This window comes from Meriones unguiculatus, chromosome 17 (genome assembly GCF_030254825.1).
Source record: "Meriones unguiculatus strain TT.TT164.6M chromosome 17, Bangor_MerUng_6.1, whole genome shotgun sequence".
NCBI classification, from domain to species: Eukaryota; Metazoa; Chordata; class Mammalia; order Rodentia; family Muridae; genus Meriones; species Meriones unguiculatus.
This window is the reverse complement of record NC_083364.1, coordinates 4,004,307-4,026,180: the sequence shown is the minus strand read 5'-3', so window position 1 is coordinate 4,026,180 and position 21,874 is coordinate 4,004,307. Positions and strand designations below refer to the sequence as shown.

Genomic DNA, 21,874 nt, shown 5'->3' with positions numbered 1-21,874 from the left:
GTTTTCCATCATCTTATATCTTCTTCAGTTTATTTCCTCATTATGTTGAAGTTTTTGTCATACATGCCTTTCAACAGCGTGGTTAAGATTATGGGAGATATTTTGTCTTGTTTATGCTATTGCAAATAGTTTTGTTTGTCTGATTTCATAAGATTTATAACTGGGTAGAAAATGGAATTATTTTTTTCTTCTTGGCAGTTTTCTAGCACCTTCAGATACTCTGGAAGTTAGTCCCCACAGAGGCAACTTCCCAGTCAGTTCCAGCTCAATACTTGCATGCCCTGTATTTGAAGTGTTTGGTGTCATTAGCAATATGGCACAGCTTCAACTTTTGGGAGGCATCAACATGAGTGTCCACATGTACAGTTTTGAGAGGCTTTTGGATTTTCCTGAAATATTGCTTACAGGACAGTTTCTCATGTGTTATACTTAGGTTCTTGTAAGATTTTCAATGGATTGTGGGGAATTGTTGGCAACCCAAGAAGTACAAATGAATTTAATGTTTACATGTCGATTTATATCCATTTAGATATAATTACATATTTATTTCTCTTTTCATATTTACTATTTCAAATAATATAATTTATTATATACATTCCCCTTACAAATGGCTTTGCAATCCTCCTTATCAATGAATCTAATTTTGTGTTTTCCTTATCTTTCTCTTAAAAGAAACAAAGCAGAAAATGGAAATCATAACAAACAGTAAATAACAAGATAAAATATTTCCCAAAGAAAACAACAGTGAAAATCAAAAGTGCCACCTAACACAGACACACACAATGAAAATTTTCTTCTGTTGTGCAACTACTACACAAAGCATGAACATTTCCTGGGGAGTCTTTGACATGTCCAGTGCAATCTCATTGTATAAAACTAATTATTTCTTTGCAACAGGAATTGCAAAATATTCCTTGTTTAGGGTTGGGACTTTGAGTCCCACCCACTTGTTAGTACTAAGATATTTTTCACATTGTATATATGAAGGTTTATCCATGCTCCCAAAATCATTGTGAGTTCATATGATAATTATTTCTTTTCTTTCTGAGTAACGAAGTTTTTTTTTTTTTTTTTTTTTTGCTTTGCTTTGTTTTTTTTTTTGTGTGTGGGATTTTTTTGTTGTTTTTTTGCTTTTTATTTCTTTAGTATCCCACTACTTCTGTCTCTTATACTCTTTCTGTCACCTTTTCTACATAGATCCCTGAGTCTTGAAAGATATGACTGCTCTATTGTGGTAATGCAATATTCCAGAGCTAAGTGTTTACTTATATTGCCATATGTGGAAATTCAAACCGGTGTCCAAATAATTAACTCACCCGTGAAAGGTCCTAGAAAGCACTCTACGTGATAGCAGAAAAAAAATGGGTAGAAATAAAGGCTAACTGAACCTTGTTTCTTAAAGATTCCGTTGTTGAGTACATGTACAAACAAACAATGGATCCATCTACAAAACCTTCCCATACCTAAGTCTCAAGGAATATTGAAGAAGAAAGAAAACATATTGAGAGCCAAAGGATGAAGGGGCTTGCTCTGAGATTATATCATCTAAGATTACAAAAATGAATACCATAAATTTTCACCCTCATATCCCCAAACTTTGATCTAGACAAGAATGACACAACAAACTTGCTAAACTGACTGAGCCTTTTATTGCACAAATGATAATCAGCCCATGTTCAGAGTGTGTTTCTGTGTCAACAAAGGTAGGTGACATTACCAGCCAGATTCCACATAGAACAAGTTGGACCATGATACAAACGGGAATAACAAAGTTAGGTGCCCCTGATGTCAACATCCATCTCATCCTTCTTCTTGGAGTATTGAGCTTGAAGGCCAGGACCACAGTAATTGTCTTGGTCAAGATAGCAGAAAGAGCCACTGTAAAAAAAAACTCAGAATGTGATCGGTTGCAGGGCCAGGTGCCCATATTTGGATGCCCAATGTACATCAATGAGCACAGAAAACAGAAGGTGATGGAGATCAGTAGGATGTAGCTGAGAATGCAGTTATTGGCCTTCACAATGGGAGTGTCATTGTGTTTCACAAAAGCACCAATTACAACAGATGTGAGTATAGAGAATCCCAGAGATTTGCAAGCGAGAGCCATCCCTACTGGGTCTTCATAAAACAGAAAGGAGACATGCCTCTGCAGGCAGAATGTGTGCACTCTGTTGGCATACTGGTCATCTGGACAGCTCACACACTGCTCCATATCTGCTGGAGAGCATTAACAACAAATCCTAATAAAATATGCTTAATCATTAAGTACCTGTATTAATCAGAATATAACACAATAAATTATTTGTTCAACAATTTTTTTGGTTTTATTGTTTTTTTTTTTCTGTTGCTATTGGAAGCAATGACATCAGGCTGTTCTGTGACAATGCATCTATCCCTGGATATAGTATACCACCTTCATGGTAAAAGGAGAAGAAAAGATATTTATTCTTTTTTTCAATGCAGTTTATTCAGGAACATTGAACAATCCTCGGACCCCGGGGAAAGCCAGCCCACAGCTTAAATAGCCTCTGGGTAGCCAACCCAGGCGTGCCACGGGGGCAATGCAGATAGGTCCACATACATGGAAGCAAGCCAGATCCTCGGCCTTAGCCAAATGTGGAGTTGTTCCTGACAGAGAGCACTCACCATCGGGAAGGTGGAAGGCGGAAACCAGCTCCGTCTTTAATGCATAGCATTCTGCAGCTCTCTACAGTTCCCCCTTTTTGTTTTAGACGCATCAGGCAAGAGTAGAGGTCTGATCTCTGATATTAGAAATAAATTGGGACTTTGTACAGATGTTCATTTAGGTGTCATCCACCCAAAGAGCATCGGACCCGTCCGATACCTTTTTCTCAGAGGCGGGACCTGGGGCATCAACCCGCATGCAATCAGACATGCTCTTCTCTGGGTCCAAAGCGGCTGACCCTGAGTGCAGTGCTTAGCCTCGCATCCTGAGCGTATCATTTTAGCTTTTTATGGTATCCAACCATGCTTGGGGAGAATGTCTTGCTTCAATGGCTGTAAAGGCCTGAATGATCATGGCTGCATCACACTGTTGTGAGACTCTAATCTTGCATATATACCACAGGCAAACCAAGGAGACCAACACCAGAAGGCCTGCTAACACTCCCATGCCCGCCCATTCCTTCAGATGATTCATGGCTGCAGCAATCCATGTTGATAATCCTGTGGCTAGTCCTGCGTCCACTCCGGTAGAATTTACTGTGACAATGGCCACTCTCAGCTGCTCCATCGTAGTATCGAATTCTCCAGTCCAATTACCTAAAATATAGCTCGACAATTGTTTAGACAGATTTGCAGCGCAGGAAAAATTCTCATGTTGTATGCTAGTGACACAAAGTCCAGCATACTTTCATTGACAGCCAGGTTGAGCAATTTGCCATAGGGTATCAATTTGCTCCTGCACGAGGTCAATCCTCTGATTGAACACCATCAAGCTTCCTTTTAGTTGAACATTAATTCCTTTATGTACAACTAAGGCATGAGCTACATTGGCTAAATGATTATTCAGGGTCTGAGCAGTCTGCCCAGTATGACTCATGGCTAATGCCCTGGTGGTAGCTCCAACAGCCGTCAATGAGATGGTATTAACAATGGTGGCTGTAGTTCCAAGATCCCTTTTCTGTCTGAAGAGAGTCATAGCGTGAGGGGCATCAATGGGCATAGGCACCCAGTGAGGCATGCGAGTAACCAGGGCATACCTAACTTTACTAGCATTGGGGTTTAAAAAAAAAGCGAGTATCATTACCACAATTACTTGGCTCTATCTGGCTAATAATGAATAAAAATGGGGGATATAGACAAACAGGTGTGGGCTTATAGGAAATATTATGAGAAGCCTTAACCCCTCGTTGGAACATCCTGCGTCAGTTCTAGAACTAGCAGTGGTAGTGTCCGAGGTCTGAGTAGGTTCAGGAGACCATTGCCTCCAGGGGCGAGACGTGCTCCATGCCAATTGATTAACTCCATGTTTTCCTCCAATTTTGAAAGTCATTTAAGGTTCTTAAATTATTTTTTTCCCTTTTTTTCTTAAATTTTTCATCAATTACACTTTATTCATTCTGCATCCCCCTATAAGCCCCTCCCTCCTCCCATCCCAATCCCACCCCCCCTCCTCCCTCTGCTTGCATGCCACTCCCCAAGTCCACTAATAGGGGAGGTTCTCCTCTCCTTTCTGATCTTAGTCTGTCAGTTCACATCAAAAGTGGCTGTATTGTCCTCTACTATGGCCTGGTAAGGCTGCTCCCCCCAAGGGGGAGGTGATCAAAGAGCAGGCCAATCAGATTATGTCAGAGGCAGTCCCTCTTCACATTACTATGTAACCCAATTGGACTCTGAACTGCCCTGGGCTACATCTGTGCAGGGGTTCTAGGTTATCTCCATGAATAGTCCTTGGTTGGAGTATGAGTCACTGGGAAGTTCCCTATGTTCAAATTTTCTTGTTCTGTTGCTCTCCTTGTGGAGACCCTGTCCTCTCCAGCTCTTACTATTTCCCAGTTCTTACCTAAAATTCCGTTCACTCTGCCCAACAGTTGCCCATCAGGCTCAGCATCTGCTTTGATAGTCTGAAGGGCAGAGGCTTTCAGAGGCCCTCTGTGGTAGGTTCCTAGGTTGTTTCCTGTTTTCTTCTTCTTCTGATGTCCATCCTCTTTGCCTTTCTGGATGGGGATTGGACGTTTTAGTTAGGGTCCTCTCTCTTGCTTAGTTTCTTTAGATGCACAGGTTTTAGTGGGTTTGTCCTATGTTGTATGTCTATATGAGTGAGTATATACCATGTGTGTCTTTTTGCTTCTGAGACAACTCACTCAGGATGATCCTTTCCAGATCCCACCATTTACCTGCAAATTTCATGATTTCCTTATTTTTCATTGCTGAGTAATATTCCATTGTGTAGATGTACCACAATTTCTGCATCCATTCTTCAGTTGAGGGGCATCTGGGTTGTTTCTTATCTATGATGTTTAATATACTTGAAAGTATTCAAAACGAGAGAGAAAAGTCCTTAGTTTTTCAGTGCATAAGAAATGATAAAATAAAACAGCCAAGATTATTTAATTCAACAAACCTTACAATTATCGTATCCTGACCTATGGACTGTGCATGTGTGGTATTTTGGGTGAGAATTGCCCCCATATACACATATGATTGAATGTTTGGTCACTAGGGAGCGGGACAATTTAAAGGGATCAAGAAATGTATTCTTGTTAGAGATGTGGCCTTGTTGGAGTAGATGTGGCCATGCTGGAGGAAGTGTCCCTGATTCTGGGCTTTGGTTTTCAAAAGCTCAAGCTAGCCCCAGTGTCTCTTCCTGTCATCTGATGATCTGTATGTAGAATACTCAGAACCTCCTCCAGAATCATGCACATCTGTAGGCTAAAAAGTTCTCTGACACTGTAATCCTGGAATTCCCCTGATTTGTATGTAAGCCCCAATTAAATGAGTTCTTTTATATGTATTGTCCTGGTCATGGTGTCTCTTCACAGAAATAAGACACAGGCTAATGCAGGAAAATAGAGAACAGGATATTGCTGTGACAGGACTGAGCATGCTGCTGGATTTTGTTGTGTAAACACTGGAATTTTGGATTAAGAAAGCAATTAATTTCCTTATTTTTCATTGCTGAGTAATACTCCACAATTTCTGCATCCATTCTTCAGTTGAGGGGCATCTGTTTCCAGCTTCTGACTATTACAAATAAAGCTGCTGCAAACATGGTTGAGAAAATGTCCTTATTGTGTACTTGAGCCTCTTTTGGATTTGTAGTCCATGGCAGTTTAATGTCCAAGTGGGTTACATAGTAATGGGAAGAGGGACTGCCTCTGACATAATCTGATTGTCCTGCTCTTTGATCACCTCCCCCTGAGGGGGGAGCAGCCTTACCAGGCCATAGAAGATGACAATGCAACCACTCCTGGTGGGATCTGATAGACTAAGATCAGAAGGAAGGAGAGGAGGACCTCCCTTATCAGTGGACTTGGGGCACGCGTGAAGAAGGGGGTGGGATCAGGAAGGGAGGAGGGAGGAGCTTATGGGGGGGATACAAAGTGAATAAAGTATAATTAATAAAAAAACATTTATAAATGTTAAAATATATCAATATTTTACACAATATTTTAATATTTGAAATTTATGGGCCCAGCTCAAGAATTTTCATAAAGGAAATACGTTAGTACGTAGCTAGAGACTTTTTTTTTAATATTTTGAAAAAGTTGGACTAATTTTTTTTTCTTGAACAAAATGTCTGCCTGCTACTAAATGGAAAATATTGATGAAGGGTGTTGCTAAGAAAATTCTCAGATAACAATGTTAAATAAGTGATAATAAGTTAAATAAATGGTTATTAGTGATCACTCTCACATGGAACTATAATGAAAATCAGTAGGTTAAGCAAGGAAAAATATAAAATGTACAGTGTGAGGATTAAAAGAGCACCAGGACGAATAATGGAGCTAATTCTAGAGCTCAAGGAGATAAAAAACAACAACAACAAAAAAAACAAAAAACAAAAAAATGAAATCTTCATGCTAAGTGGACTAAATGGAATGGCAACCTAGGGTAAAGACTGACACCAAGCTAAGCTGCCAGTTTGTGAAAGGGGAATGAGGAGAACCTTAAGCAATGAAGGAAATCATCAAAAATAGAGAGCTAGTGAAAATATATTTGTACAAGTGCATGGAGTTACAGGCCTAATAAGCTTAAAGCCTTAGAAGCTTTGGCCACATAGTTCTTGCTTTAAAGGATAAAATTAAGGAGTTGTGAAATATACCTCTATGGATAAGGACTACAACTACACCAAGTATTGGTCAGATATTTTCATGTGTCTAGGCCAAAAGGGTGAGCCATTAAGATGAAGCCTGGATTTGAATAAGATCCCAAATGCTGGAGATGCCAAAGTTATGGCATACCTGCCAAGGATAGCTTCCCTATGTTGAGACAGCCCAAGAGAGAAAATTGCTTGTAGTAAACAAATGTGAAAGAAGATGGAAATCTGCAGAGTGCCTTGACTTTATAGACACAGAGAAGCAGAACTTAAAGTTTTTCTTTCTGGATTTTGGTCTTTCTTTTGCTCAATATTTTCTTAATTTGCTTAATTTTCTCTCTTTTGAAATGGTAGTATGTATTCTATGCCATAGTATTTTAGAAGTATGTGATCTGCATTTTGCTTTTGCTTTTATAAGGGGGTACAGTTAAGAAATTGCCATGACTCTCAGAAAAGACCTCAACTTAAGACATGTAAACATTATTGAGACTGTGATAAATTATGAATACTTTTGAAGTTGGACTGTTTTTGCATTATGTTATGGCTACATGCTTATGGGGCCAAAAAGTTGTATGTAGTGATCTGAATGAGAATTAACTCTACAGGTTAGGAGATTATAGCTGTTTGATCATTAGGGAGTGACACTATTTGAAATGATTAAAAGGTCTGTTCACATTTAATTACCTCCCCCTGAGGGGGGACCAGCATTACCAGGCCGCAGAGGAAGGCCACTCCTGATGAGCCTAACAGACTAGGATCAGAAGGAAGGAAAAGAAGACCTCCCCTACCAGTGGACTTGGGAAGGGACATGCTTGGAGAAGGTCAAGGAAGGGAGGGATTGGGAGGGGAGGAAGGAGGTAACTACAGGGAGATACAAAGTAAATAAAGTGAAATTAATAAAAAATTAAAATAATAAATTAAACAAAAGATTAAAATTTAATAAATTTTATTAATTAAAATTTTCATTCATGCAATTGAATAACCTTGATGACATTGAGTACATCAGAAATCATATAATATATCATGACATTTTATTTGACTTTTATGTTCATGTTCTTCACCACCCTAAACATCTCATTAAATCATATTTAATAATATACACAATACAGATCCTAATTCTAATACCTAAGACCAAATTATGGTTTGGTCTCTTATGTTTTGTACCTTGTGAGAAGAAAAAGAAAAGGACCTGGAAGTAACAGGAGTTCCACAGAAAACCAACAAAGCCAACTAACCAGGGACCCAGAGGGGCTTGCTGAGACTGAAGGACCATACACAAACTGGACCTATGCCCCCTACACAGATTTAACAGATGAACAGCTTAGGCCTCAGGTGGGTGCACTCGTAAAAGAAGTGGGGACTACATCATACATGGACTTGCCAGGTTTTTGATCACTTTCCCCTGTTAGGATTGCCTTTTCAGGCCACAGAAGAGTACATGCTCAGTCCTGATGTAACTTGATAAGCTAGGCTGGATCGGAAAAAGGGAGGAGGGATGTAGGGAGATGGAACTGGAAAAGGATTAGGAATGGGCAAGTGAATAAAAATAAATTTAAAAATCTGTACTCCACAAAGAAAGAAAGAATGAATAAAAGGAAGGAAGGAAGGAAGAAACGAAAGAAGGAAGGAAGGAAGAAAAAGGGAAGAAAAAAAAGAGGAAAATGAAAAATCAATGACAGATCCTGTCCATTCTGTTAGCCTGACTCTTTTATTGGGGAATTGAGTCCGTTGATGCTGAGAGATATTTGTAATGGAAGTTTGAGTTTCTTTGTAAACTCAGTTATGTTATGTAAATATGTTTTTGATTTAATTCCAAGTGTTGGATTTTAGTTGGGCTTTAGTTTGTCCACAGCTGATAATTGTCTTGTGTGGGGTGTGGCTTTTACCAGCTGGTAATGTCCTTCCACTTACCATGTGTGGCACAGAGAGGGATGTGGTCTACGGCTCTGGGAGATATAAATATGAGTGCTCAGAGAAGTGTGGCATGCAGTGATGGCATGTAATGGTGTCGATTGGCAGTTTGAAGATCCCAGAATCTGATGTTGTGGTTCTTTGTACAGACAGATAGAGACAAATGTTTTGGGGCACAGAAGCTTGGAGGAGACTGCTAGCTGTGTTTGCTGTTGACAGAGATTTGTACATCACCTAAAGACTCATCTAACCTAAGCAGCCAGGAGAAGTAAAGTGGTCTATGCCCTGTCTTCCCAGTAACCTTCTCTCACCTATGTAGGGATGAGAAGTTGGAAAGGAGGTAGAGGCCTAAACACCCCAAATAAGATAGAGTTTTAACTACAGATAGTTAAGACCAACGATTGTTAATCCCTGTTATTTTGATGGTGATGGTGGTGCAGTTTATTGTGTGGTGTGGGTGTGCTTCCATTCTTTTGGTTATGCTGATATGGGTTTATTATTTCCTGTGTTTTCCTGAGTATAGTTAGCATTATTGGGTTGGAGTTTTTCTTCTAGAATCATCTATGGGACTGAATATGTGCACATGACATATCTTGTTTTCTTAATCTATGGTGATTAAAACATTTGCTGGGTATAGTAGTCAGGATGGTTATCTAGGATCTCTTAGTGTTTGTAAGATACCTGTCCAGGCTCTCTAGCTGGTAGCCCAGAGACAAGTCCAGCTGCTCTGAGCTGCATGCTGGCTCCAATCCCATTGTTGAGTGCTCCCTTAAGGCCACCAAGCTAGATGCCCTAGCTTCACCTAGGCAGCCCAGGAACATGCTCAGCTACTCTAAGCTGTGAGCTGTCCAAGACCCACATTGTTGGGCATTCCCCCATGTTCACCAAGGCAAACACCTTAGCTTTACTCAAGAACTCCACCCAAAGGCACCAAGCCAGACACTTCAGCATCAAGCAGGAACATACCAGATAGTTAGAGGACAGTGTAACAACACAAACAACAAGAGCCAATGAAACACTGCACCTGCAGCAACAAGGATCCTACTATAGCAAGCCCTGGATACCTTAACAAAACCAAAGCAGAGAAAATTATCTCACCTCCAGTTTGATAAGGATGATACAGACCTTTAAAGAGGATTTTAGTAAATTTCTTAAAGACATAAAGAAGAATACAATTAAACATGTGACAGAGATTAATACAACTGTTCAAGACTTGAAAATGGAAGTAGAAGCAATTAAAAAATACAAACTGAGGGAATCCTGGAGATAGAAAACCTAGGGAAGAGAACAGGAACAACAGTCATAAGTATCAACAAAAGATTAAAAGAGATAGAAGATTGAATCCCTGGCATAGAAGACACAATAAAAGAATCTGATTCATTAGTCAAAGAAAATACTAAATCTAACACATTTCTGACAGGAAACATCCAGGAAATCTGGGATACTCTGAAAAGACCTAACTTAAGAATAATAGGAATCAGAGAAGGTGAAGAGTCCCAGCTCCAAGGACCAGAAAATATTTTCAACAAAATAATAGGAAAAATTCTCCAGTCTGAATAAGAAATGCTTATAAACATACAAGAAGTTTACAGAATACTGCTTGGATTTGACCAGAAAAGAAAATGCACCTACCCCTAGTAACTACAACACTAAATTTACAGAACAAGGAAAGAATATTCAAAGCTGCAATGAAAAAAGGTTAAGTAACATAAAAAGGCAGATCTATCAGATTTATACCTGATTTCTCAACAGGGACTCAAAAAGCTAGAAGGGCCAGGACAGATGACCTGCAAAAACTAAGAGACCACAAATGCCAGCCTAAGTCCAGCAAAATTATCAATCACCGTAGATGGAGAAAACAAGATATTCTGAGACAAGACCAAATTTAAACAATATCTATGCACAAAGACAGCCAGGCAGAAAATGCTAAAGGAAAAATCAAACCCAAGGTGGTTAAATACACCCAAGAAAACAAAGCAAATAAATAATTCCAAACCAGCAAAAACCAAAGAAGGGAATTAAACCCAGACACACATACTGTCATCTCCAACATCAAATCAATAGGAATTAACAAGCACTGGTCACTATTATCTCTCCATATCAATGGAAACCATTTCCATGAAGTCTCCCACTCAAACAAACAAACAAACAAAACCGAGTTTTCCCAAAGCATTCTTTCAAAATGCTGTTCCTCACAAAAAGGCCCTCTGCTACTTTTTATATTGTGAAAAAAATGGGGATGTATTTCAAAACTCCAAAATACCTATGAGCACACTTACACATCCCAGGGAGATGTTAAGCAGATGCCAGACAAGCTAGGGCTGCCCCAGAGCCTGTGCCTGGAACCAACCTTTAGAAACCGGATGCCTGTGGTACCTCAAAGTGGGCCACCTGTTTACCCAAACCAACAACAGCATAACAGGCAGACAGTTGATGTTTTACTTAGTTATCAGGGAGATGCAAAATCAAAACAAACCTGAGATTTCATTTTACACCCATCAGAATGTCTAAGATCAAAAACTCAAGTGACAGTGCATGCTGGAGAGGATGTGGAGAAAGGGGAACCTTCCTCCATTGCTGGGGGGAACATAAACTTGTAAAACCACTTGGAAATCAGTCTGGTGCTTTCTCAGACAATTAGGACTAATGCTTCCTCAAGATCCAGCTACAGCACTCCTAGGCATATATCCAAAATATGCTCAAGTACACAATAAGGATATTTGTTCAACCATGTTCATAGCAGATTTATTCGTAATATCCTAAACCTGGAAAAAAACCACAGATGTCCCTCAAGAATAATGGATACAGAAATTGTGGTATATTTACACAATGGAATACTACTCAACAAAAAACAAGGAAATCATGAACCTTGTAGGTAAATGGTGGGGCCTAGAAAAGATCTTCCTGAGTGGAGTATCCCAGAAGCAGAAAGACACACATGGTATATTATACCTATAAGTGGATATTAGATCTATAATATAAGATAAACATACTAAGTGGATATTAGACCTATAATATAGGATAAACATACTAAAATCTGTACATAAGTGGATATTAGACCTATAATATAGGATAAACATATTAAAATCTGTACATATAAAGAAGCTAAGAAAAGACTTTCCAGGCCACAGAGGAGGACAATGCAGCCAGTCCTGATGAGACCTGATAACCTAGGGTCAGATGGAAGGGGAGGAGGACCTCCCCTATCATTGGACTAGGAGAGGGGAATGGGAGGAGATGAGGAGGGGTGGGAGGGATTGGAAGGGAATGGGGGGGCTGGATCTGGGATACAATGTGAATAAATTATAATAAAAATAAAAATAATGATCATCTCCCGCTGAGGGGGGAGAAGCTTTACTAGGCCATAGAAGAAGATAATGCAGCCACTCCTGATGAGACCTGATTAGACTAGGGTCAGAGGGAAAGGGAGGAGGACCTCCCTTTTCAGTGGACTGGGAGCGGGACATGAGTGGGAAAGATTGAGAGTGGGGTTGGGAGGGGAGGAGGGAAGGAGGTACAGGGGGGATACAAAGTGAATAAACTGTAATTAATAAAAATAAAAATAATAAAATAATTTAAAAAATATTCTGCACAGATATATCCCATGACAGTTCAGTGTCCAACTGGGTTCCCTATGACAGTTCAGTGTCCAAGTGGGTTCCATAATAATGAAGACAGGGACTGTCTCTGACATGAACTGATTGGTCTGCTCTTTGATCAACTCCCTTGAAAGGGGAGCAGCCTTACCAGGCCACAGAGGAAGACAATGCAGCCACTACTGATGAGACCTGATAGACTAGGATCAGAAGGAAGGAGAGGAGGACCTGTGAAAAAGGGGGAAGGAGGGTGAAATTGGGAGGGGAGAAGGGAGGGAGCTACAGGGGGGATACAAAGTGAATAAACTGTAATTAATAAAAATAAAAATAAACTATCTGAAAAATTTTAAACGAACCAGAGTTTCTCTATTATTATAGGATACAATGATTTTTTAAAAAACAATCTTCCCCGGGTAGGCTTAGAGGCATCTCCAGGTTAGACTTCTCTGGGGCTGGGGTGATGTGCAAGAGCAATGCTACACAGCTTGTCCAGGGTGGTCTGGGGACCAGGGCAGTGTATGAACAGCTGGTACACCCCAAGCAGCTAGCTGAGTCTGCATTCATCCGATGGCCCATCCCTACCCAGGAACTCTGTAGCCTTGAGCTCCACACTGGACAGAAGCCTCCTCAGATTCTTGTGGAAGTTGTAATCCAAAGTGGTCTCAGGGTTCTTGCTGTAAGCACGTTTGTGTGGGGCTGGAAGTATGCTTCTGCCTTACAGTTTCACTAAGTGCAATTGGAGATACAGGTGGTTGTCTATCTGCAAGAAGCCACGACCAGGCCCAGGGGCATGTGTAAGGATTGATGAAGTGTAGCTCAGAATCACGTTTGACTGAGGAAGTGTGCTTTGTTTCCTTTGGTGGTAAAGGGTCGAACTTCTTAGTGGAAGGACAGTTGATAGAGTCCTGGCGAACAGCCAGCTGTTGTAAGTGGGTCTGAGATGCCTGGTTTAGGATTGCAGGGGTTGCACCTGGGACCTCAGGGCTCTCCCCACCTCTTCCTGCAGCCATGCAGCGAGCCACCAGTGGCTGGGGCTAGGACTTGGGGGCAACCCGGAGGCTGAGCTGTCTAGGAGGCCTTCACCCTTCTTATTCGTATCCATGAGCTCTGGAAAATTCTGCAGGCTCAGCCCACCCGCCATAGCTGCTTGTTTTGCTGGGCTTGAGCACGGGCTGCAAGGTGTTGGGAGTGTTAAGAGAGGGCTTCTCTCCCTGATCCCGCAACAAGCCCTTTGTCCATAGAACATGTTTTTAATACTTTTAAAAGTAAATTTTCTTTTTTTCAGTTTATATTATTTTAATTGTGTATTTATTATTTATTACAGTTTATTTAATTTGTAACCAGGCACCAGCAGCCCCCTATCTCCTCCCAGTCTCAACCACCCTCACTCTTCACTCCCAGTGATTCTCCAGCAGTCCACTGATAGGGGAGGTCCTTCTCCCCTACTATCTGACCCTAGCCTGTTAGGTCTCAACAGGGCTGGCTACATCATCTTCCTCTGTGGCCTGGCAAGGCTGCACCCTCCCCAGGTGGAGGTGATCAAAGAGTCAGCTACTGAGTTCATGTCAGAAAAATACTTGATCCCCTTACTAGAGACCTACATGGAGACAGAGCTGCCATAGGCTACATCTGAGCAGGGGGTCTAGGTCTTCTTTATTTTATTTATTTATTTATTTATTTTTGAATTTTCTTTTTTTTTTCTTTTTTCTTTTTCTTCTCAATGCAGTTTATTCAGGAACCTTGAACAATCTTCTGACCCTGGGGAAAGCCAGCCCACAGCTTAAATAGCCTCTGGGTAGTGAATTTTATTTTTTTCTTATCAGTTACATTTTATTAACTCTGTATCCCAGCCGTGTCCCTATCCCTCATTCCCTCCCAGTCCCTCCCTCCCTCTCTCATCTCCACCGTGCCCCTTTCCAAGTCCACTGATAGGGGGGACCTCCTCCCCATTCATCTGATCCTGTTTTATCAGGTATCTTCAGGACTGGCTGCAAAGCCCTCCTCTGTGGCCTAACAGGACTGCTCCTCCCTTGGGGGTGGGGAGGCAGGTCTTCTCAGTGCATGGTTCCTGGTTGGAACTTCAGTCTATGCTGGCCCCTCTGCGTCCAGATTTATTGGTTCTGTTGCTATACTTGTGGAACTCCTGTCCTCTCCAGGTCTTTCTATCTCCTCCTTCTTCCATGAGATCCCTGAAGTCTGCCCAAAGTTTGCCTATGCATCTCAGCATTTGCTTTGATTCCTTGCTGGATAGAGTCTTTCAGAAGTTCTCTGTGGTAAGTTCTTGCTCTGTTCAATGTTTTCTCTTGCTTCCAATGTCTGTACTGTTTGCACTTTTGAATGAGGATTAAGCATTTTTTTTCTAGGGGCCTCTTTGTAGTTTAGCTACTTTAGGGCTATGGATTTTAGTATGTTTATCCTATATTATATGGCTAATATCAATTTATAAGTAAGTATATACCATGTGTGTCTTTCTGATTCTGGGTTACCTCACTCAAGTGTAAATTTTCATCAATCATGTTATTTAAATTTATATAACCATTCCCACCATATATATATATATATATATATATATATATATATATATATATGAAAACAATATACCACATATTATAGCTATTATATAATTTTTTGGAATCATTCAAACTTCAATTTACTGGTCCACCTTTCTATGAATGTTACAATGCCAACTTAGTAATTAAAAAAAAACATTAAAAAATTTGACTGGTCTTAACATTACAATCTCCCTGATTTTTGCTATCCTTTAAATTATATCTGAGCACTAAGTCATTTTTCCTTATGAAATGTATTTTTCTGCCTCTACACAATCTCCCAATAATTCTGTTTCTATTAGCAGTTGTCTCTCATCTAAAGCACAAATGCAAAACATGGTCTTTTGCCCAGATTGTAGTAGGCAGTTATGAATGCCTAGAAACCAAAAGTAAACTAAAATCAACAACATGCAAGGCAATATGTCACCACCAGAACCTAGGTATACTACTTCAGCAAGCTCTGGATAGTCTAACACAGCTGAAGCACAAGAGACTTTAAAACCAATTTTGTAAAGATGAAGAACATCCATATTAAAAAAATGAATAAATCTCTTAAAAATCTGAGGAAAAGACAAAAATAAGTAAATTCCTTAAAGAAATCAAACAAAATAACAACAAAAATAAACAACTGAAGAAATGAATAAAAGAGTTAAAGGCCTGAATATAGAAATAGACACAACAAAGTAAACAGAAACTGAAGAAATTCTGGAAAAGCAAATAAGAACTACAGAGGGAGGCCTCACCAACAGAATATAATATATGGAAAACAGAATCACAGAGACTGAAGATACAATAGAAGAAATAGATACATAGGTCAAAGTGAATGTTAATTCTAAAAACTCTTGACAGAGAACATTCAGGAAATCTGCAACGCAATGAAAATGCCAAATGAAGAATTACAGTAATAGAATAAGGAGAAGTACTCCAGCTCAGTGGCCCAGAAAATGTTTTCAACAATGTCATACTAGAAAAATGCCCTAACTAAAGGAAGGAGATGCCCATAAAGGTACCAGAAGCTTACAGAACATCAAATAGATTTTACCAGAAAAGAAAGTCCATAATAATCAAAGCACCAACCATACAGGACAAAGAAAGAATTAAAATCTTCAAGGGGAAGAGGCCAAGTTTCATAGAAAAGAAGATCATTAGATTTATACTCAACTTCTCAATTGAAACTATAAAAGTCAGAAAGGCCTAAAAAGATATGCTGGATACTCCAAGATGCCACCTCAGAATACCATACCAGGAAAAACTTTCAATTACTATAGGTAAAAAGCATGATATTCTGTGATAGTCAAATATAAAAAAATATTTATCCACATCCAATCCTACATAAGGTACTTGTTAAAAAAATCTAACTGAAGAGATTAAGTACACCTAAGGAAAAAATAATCATACACCAGCAAAACCAAAGAAGAAAAGAAGTACACACACACACACACACACACACACACACACACACACACACACCAGTACACCACAAACAACAAAATAACAGAAATTAACAATCATTGTTCATCGATAGCTCTCAATATCAATAGACACAATTCCTCAATGAAAAGATACATGCTAAGAAAATGTATGTAAAAACAGTATCCACTCTTCAACTGCATGCAAAAAGAACAACAACACACCTCAACATTAAAGATAGATATTACCTGAGAGTAAACAAGCAGAAAAAAATTTCCGAACAAAACATCATAAGAAATAAGGTTGTGTACCCATTCTAATATCTAAAAATAATAGCTTCAAACCAAAATGAATCAAAACTATGAAGGATACTTCATACCCATCGAAGAAAAAAAACCCACCAAGATGACATGTCAGTTCAAACACTGATAATGGAGGACTTGAACACACCACACTCACCAAAGTAAAGGTCATCAAAACAAAAATTTAACAGAAAAACACTGGAGCTATCATATAAAACAAAAGGACCTAATACGTATGTAACATTTCACAAAACACCAAAGAATATACCTTCCTCTCAGCACCTCATGGAACTCTCTCCAAATAAATCAAGGCTCGACAGATACACAAGAAATAACCCTTTAATTTACTGAGACCACCGCCGAAGTAAGATTTCAATAATAACAAAACCTTACAAACTCATGGAAACTGAACAACTTTCAACTGAGTGACTACTGGATCAAGACCGGAAGAAAGAAAAAAAGAAAGAAAGAGAAAGAAACAGAGAGAGAGAGAAAGAGAGAGACAGTAAACAACTCCTAAAATTTAATGAAAATGAATATATAATATATGGAAAACATTGGAACAACTTGCTAAGAGGAAAATACATAGCACTAAGTGCTTACATAAAAAAAAAAAGAGAAGAAAACAGGAGAGATATCATTCTAGCAACTTAACATAACACCTCTAGGCTCTCAAAGAAAACAAGCAAGGACAATCAAGAGGAATAGATAGCAGAAAATAATAAAACTATGGGTTGAAATCAATAAAAGAGAAACAAAGAGAATGATGTAAAGAATCAGTGAAACAAAGAGTTTTGTACTTTGAGAAAATCAACAACATAGGCGATAGTAAATCCACCATATGAACAACCTGAAAGAAAATAGAAACATAATCAATCTTTCCTACAGATTCTTTCCCAATCTGTAGGCAGTCGTTTTGTTTTGATGATGGTGTCCTTTGCTTTACAGAAGCTTTTCAGTTTCATGAGGTCCCATTTGTTGATTGTTGCTCTTAAAGGCTGTGCTGTTGGAGTTCTGTTCAGGAAGTTGTCTCCTGTGCCAATGAGTTCTAGGCTGTTCCCCACTTTTTCTTCTAACAGATTTAGTGTATCTGGTTTTATGTTGAAGTCTTTGATCCACTTGGATTTTAGTTTTGTGCAGGGTGATAAATGTGGCTCTATTTTCACTTTTCTGCATGTAGACATCCAATTAGACCAGCACCATCTGTTGAAGATGCTAGCTTTTTTCCATTGAGTGGTTTTGGCTGCTTTCTCAAAAATTGACTATTCATTGGTATGTGGGTTTATTTCTGGGTCTTCTATTCGGTTCCATTGATCCTCCTTTCTGTTTCTATGCCAATACCATGCAGTTTTATTACTATTGCTCTGTAGTACAGCTTGAGATCGGGAATGGAGATACCTCCAGATGATCTGTTGTTTTACAGGGTTGTTTTGGAGATTCTAGGTTTTTTGTTTCTCCAAATGAAGCTGAGAATCTTTTTTTCAAGGTCTGAAAAGAATTATGTTGGTATTTTGATGGGAATTGCATTCAATCTGTAGATTGCTTTTGGCAGGATGCCATTTTCACAATGTTAATCCTACCAATCCATGTGCATGGGAGATCTTTCCATCTTCTGAGATCTTCTTCAATTTCTTTCTTCAGAGACTTGAAGTTTTTCTCAAACAGGTCTTTCACTTGCTTGGTTAGTGTCACCCCAAGGTACTTTATGTTATTAGTGGCTATTGTGAAGGGTGTTTCCCTAATTTCTTTCTCAGCCCTTTTGTCTTTGGTATACAGGAGGGCTTCTGATTTTTTTTGAGTTAATTTTGTATCCAGCCACTTTCCTGAAGGTGTTTATCAGCTGAAGGAGTTCTCTGGTTGAATTTTTGGGGTCACTCATGTATACTATCATATCATCTGCGAATAGTGACACTTTGACCTCTTCCTTTCCAATTTGTATCCTCTTGATCTCCTTTAGTTGTCTTATTGCTTTGGCTAAGACTTCAAGTACTATGTTGAAGAGATATGGAGAGAGTGGGCAGCCTTGTCTTGTCCCTGATTTCAGTGGGATTGATTTAAGTTTCTCTCCATTGAGTTTGATGTTGGCTGTAGGCTTGCTGTATATTGCCTTTACTATGTTTAAGTATGTGCCTTGTATCCCTGATCTCTCCAATACTTTAAACATGAATGGGTGTTGGACTTTGTCAAATGCTTTTTCGGCGTCCAAGGAGATGATCATGTGGTTTTTCTCCTTCAGTTTGTTTATGTGGTGGATTATATTGATGGATTTCCGTATGTTGAACCACCCTTGCATGCCTGGGATGAAGCCTACTTGGTCATGGTGGATGATATCTTTGATGTGTTCTTGGATTCTGTTTGCAAGTATTTTATTGAGTATTTTTGCATCAATATTCATAAGAGAGCTAGGTCTGAAGTTCTCTTTTTTTTGTTGGGTCTTTGTGTGGTTTAGGTATCAGGGTGACTGTCGCTTCATAGAATGAGTTTGGTAATGTACCTTCTGTTTCTATTTTGTGGAATAGTTTGAGGAGAATTGGTGTTAGCACTTCTTTGAAGGTCTGGTAGAATTCTGCGCCGAAACCATCTGGCCGAGGGCTTTTTTTTGGAGGGGAGACTGTTAATGACTGCTTCAATTTCCTTGGGGGATATAGGGCTATTCAGTCTTTCTAGCTGATCTTGACTTAATGTTGGTAGATGGAATCTATCAAGAAAATTGTCCATTTCATTTAAATTTTCAAATTTTGTGGCGTATAGGCTTTTGTAATATGACCTAATGATTGTTTGGATTTCTTCATTGTCTGTAGTTATGTCCCCCTTTTCATTTCTGATTTTGCTGATTTGGATAGATTCTCTCTGCTTTTTAGTTAGCTTGGCTAAGGGTTTGTCTATCTTGTTGATTTTCTCAAAGAACCAGTTTTTTGTTTCATTGATTCTTTGGATAGTTTTATTTGTTTCTAATTGACTGATTTCAGCCCTGAGTTTGATTATTTCCAGCCTTCTGTTCCTCTTGGGTGTATCTGCTTCTTTTTTTTCTAGGGTTTTCAGTTGGGCCATTAAGTTACTTGTATGTGATGTTATAAATTTCTTCTTGAAGGATCTTAGTGCTATAAATTTTCCTCTGAGCACTGCTTTCATTGTGTCCCATAAATTTGGGTATGTTGTGCCTTCATTTTCATTGAATTCTAAGAAGTCTTTAATTTCTTTCTTTATTTCTTCCTCAACCCAGCTGTCATTGAGTAGTAAGTTGTTCAGTTTCCATGTGCGTGTCGGCTTTTTGTTGTTTCCGTTGTTGTTGATGTCCAGCTTTAGCCCATGGTGGTCCGATAGAATACAAGGGATTATCTCAATCTTTTTATATCTGTTGAGGCTTGCTTTGTGACCAACTATATGGTCCATTTTGGAGAAGGTTCCATGAGATGCTGAAAAGAACGTATACTCTTTTGAGTTTGGGTGGAAAGATCTGTAGACGTCTATTAGGTCCATTTGATTTAGGGACTGTGTAAGTGCTTTTATTTCCCTATTTGGTTTCTGTCTAGTTGATCTGTCCCTTGGTGAGAGTGGGGTGTTGAAGCCACCCACTATTAGGGTATTGCAATCAATGTGTGGTTTAAGCTTTAATAATGTTTCATTTATGAATGTGGGTGTTCTTGTATTTGGGGCATAGATTTTTAGAATTGTGATGTCTTCTTGGTGAATTTTTCCTTTGATGAAAATGTAGTGCCCCTCTATGTCTTTTTTGATTAGTTTTGGTTGAAAATCTATTTTATTAGATATTAAGATAGCCACTCCTGCTTGTTTTTTTGGGTCCATTTGCTTGAAAAACTGTTTTCCAGCCTTTTACTCTGAGGTAATGTTTATCTTTGTTGCGTAGGTGTGTTTCTTGGATGCAGCAGAATGTTGGTTCCTGTTTCCGCACCCATTCTGTTAGTCTGTGTCTTTTTATTGGAGAGCTGAGTCCATTGATGTTGATAGATAATAATGACCATTGAATGTTATTTCCTATTATTGTGGAGTTGTCGATGTTACTGTGAATCATTGCTTGTTTGCTTTTGATTTTTGTTGGAAATTATCTTTAACCTATGTTTTCTTGGGTGTATTTGTTTTCATTGGATTGGAATTTTCCTTCTAGTATCTTCTGTAGGGCTGGGTTGCTTTTCAAATATTGCTTAAATTTAGTTTTGTCGTGGAATATTTTATTTTCTCCATCTATGTTGATTGAAAGCTTTGCTGGGTAAAGTAGTCTAGGTTGGCATCTGTGGTCCCTTAGGGCCTGCATGATATCTCCCCAGGCTCTTCTGGCTTTCATAGTTTCTGATGAGAAGTCCGGTGTGATTCTGATAGGTTTGCCTTTATACGTTATTTGGCCTTTTTCCCTTGCTGCTTTTAGTATCTTTTCTTTGTTCTGTAGATTAAGTGTTTTGACTATGATGTGGCATGAGGACTTTCTTCTCTGGTCTAGTCTATTTGGTGTTCTGTAGGCCTCTTGTATGTTTGTGGACATCTCTTTCTTTAGGTTGGGAAAATTTTCTTCTATGATTTTCTTGAAAATATTTTCTGGACCTTGTAACCTGGACTCCTCTTCTTCTTCAATTCCTATTATTCTTATATTTTGCCTTTTCATGTCATCCTTGATTTCTTGGATGGTTTGTGTTTGGGATTTTTCTGATTTTATTTTTGCTTTGAGAGAAGTATCAATTTCTTCAGCACCCGAGATTCTCTCTTCCATCTCTTGTATTCTATTAATGATGCTTACCTTTGAGATTCCTTCTCTTTTCTCTAAGTTCTTCAGTTCCAGGGTTTTCTCAGTTTGTGTTTTCTTTATTGATTCTAATTCTGTTTTCATGTCTTGCAACATTTCCTTCATCTGTTTGAGTGTGGATTCCTGTGTCTCCAAGATGGTCTCTATTTTTTTGTTTGTTTCCTCTCTTACTGCCTCGGCTTCTGCCTCCAATTGTTTGGCTATATTTGCATGTGTTTCTTTTTTTTTTTTTTAATTTTTTTTTTATTTATTTATTTTTATCAGTTACATTTTATTAACTCTGTATCCCAGCCATGTCCCGATCCCTCATTCCCTCCCAGTCCCTCCCTCCCTCCCTCATCTCCATCGTGCCCCTTTCCAAGTCCACTGATAGGGGGGACCTCCTCCCCATTCATCTGACCCTGTTTTATCAGGTATCTTCAGGACTGGCTGCAAAGCCCTCCTCTGTGGCCTAACAGGACTGCTCCTCCCTTCGGGGGTGGGGAGACCAAAGAGCCAGTCATTGAGTTCCTGTTAGAAATAGTCCCTGTTCCCCTCACTTTGGGAAACCAATTGGTTACTGAGCTACC

General features: G+C 39.2%; 1 pseudogene; it reads right to left on the bottom strand.

Annotated features, from left to right (window-relative positions):
- Nucleotides 1–12,832: 12,832 nt before the first annotated feature.
- Nucleotides 12,833–13,429, bottom strand: LOC110566773 (refilin-B-like; annotated as a pseudogene).
- Nucleotides 13,430–21,874: the final 8,445 nt, after the last annotated feature.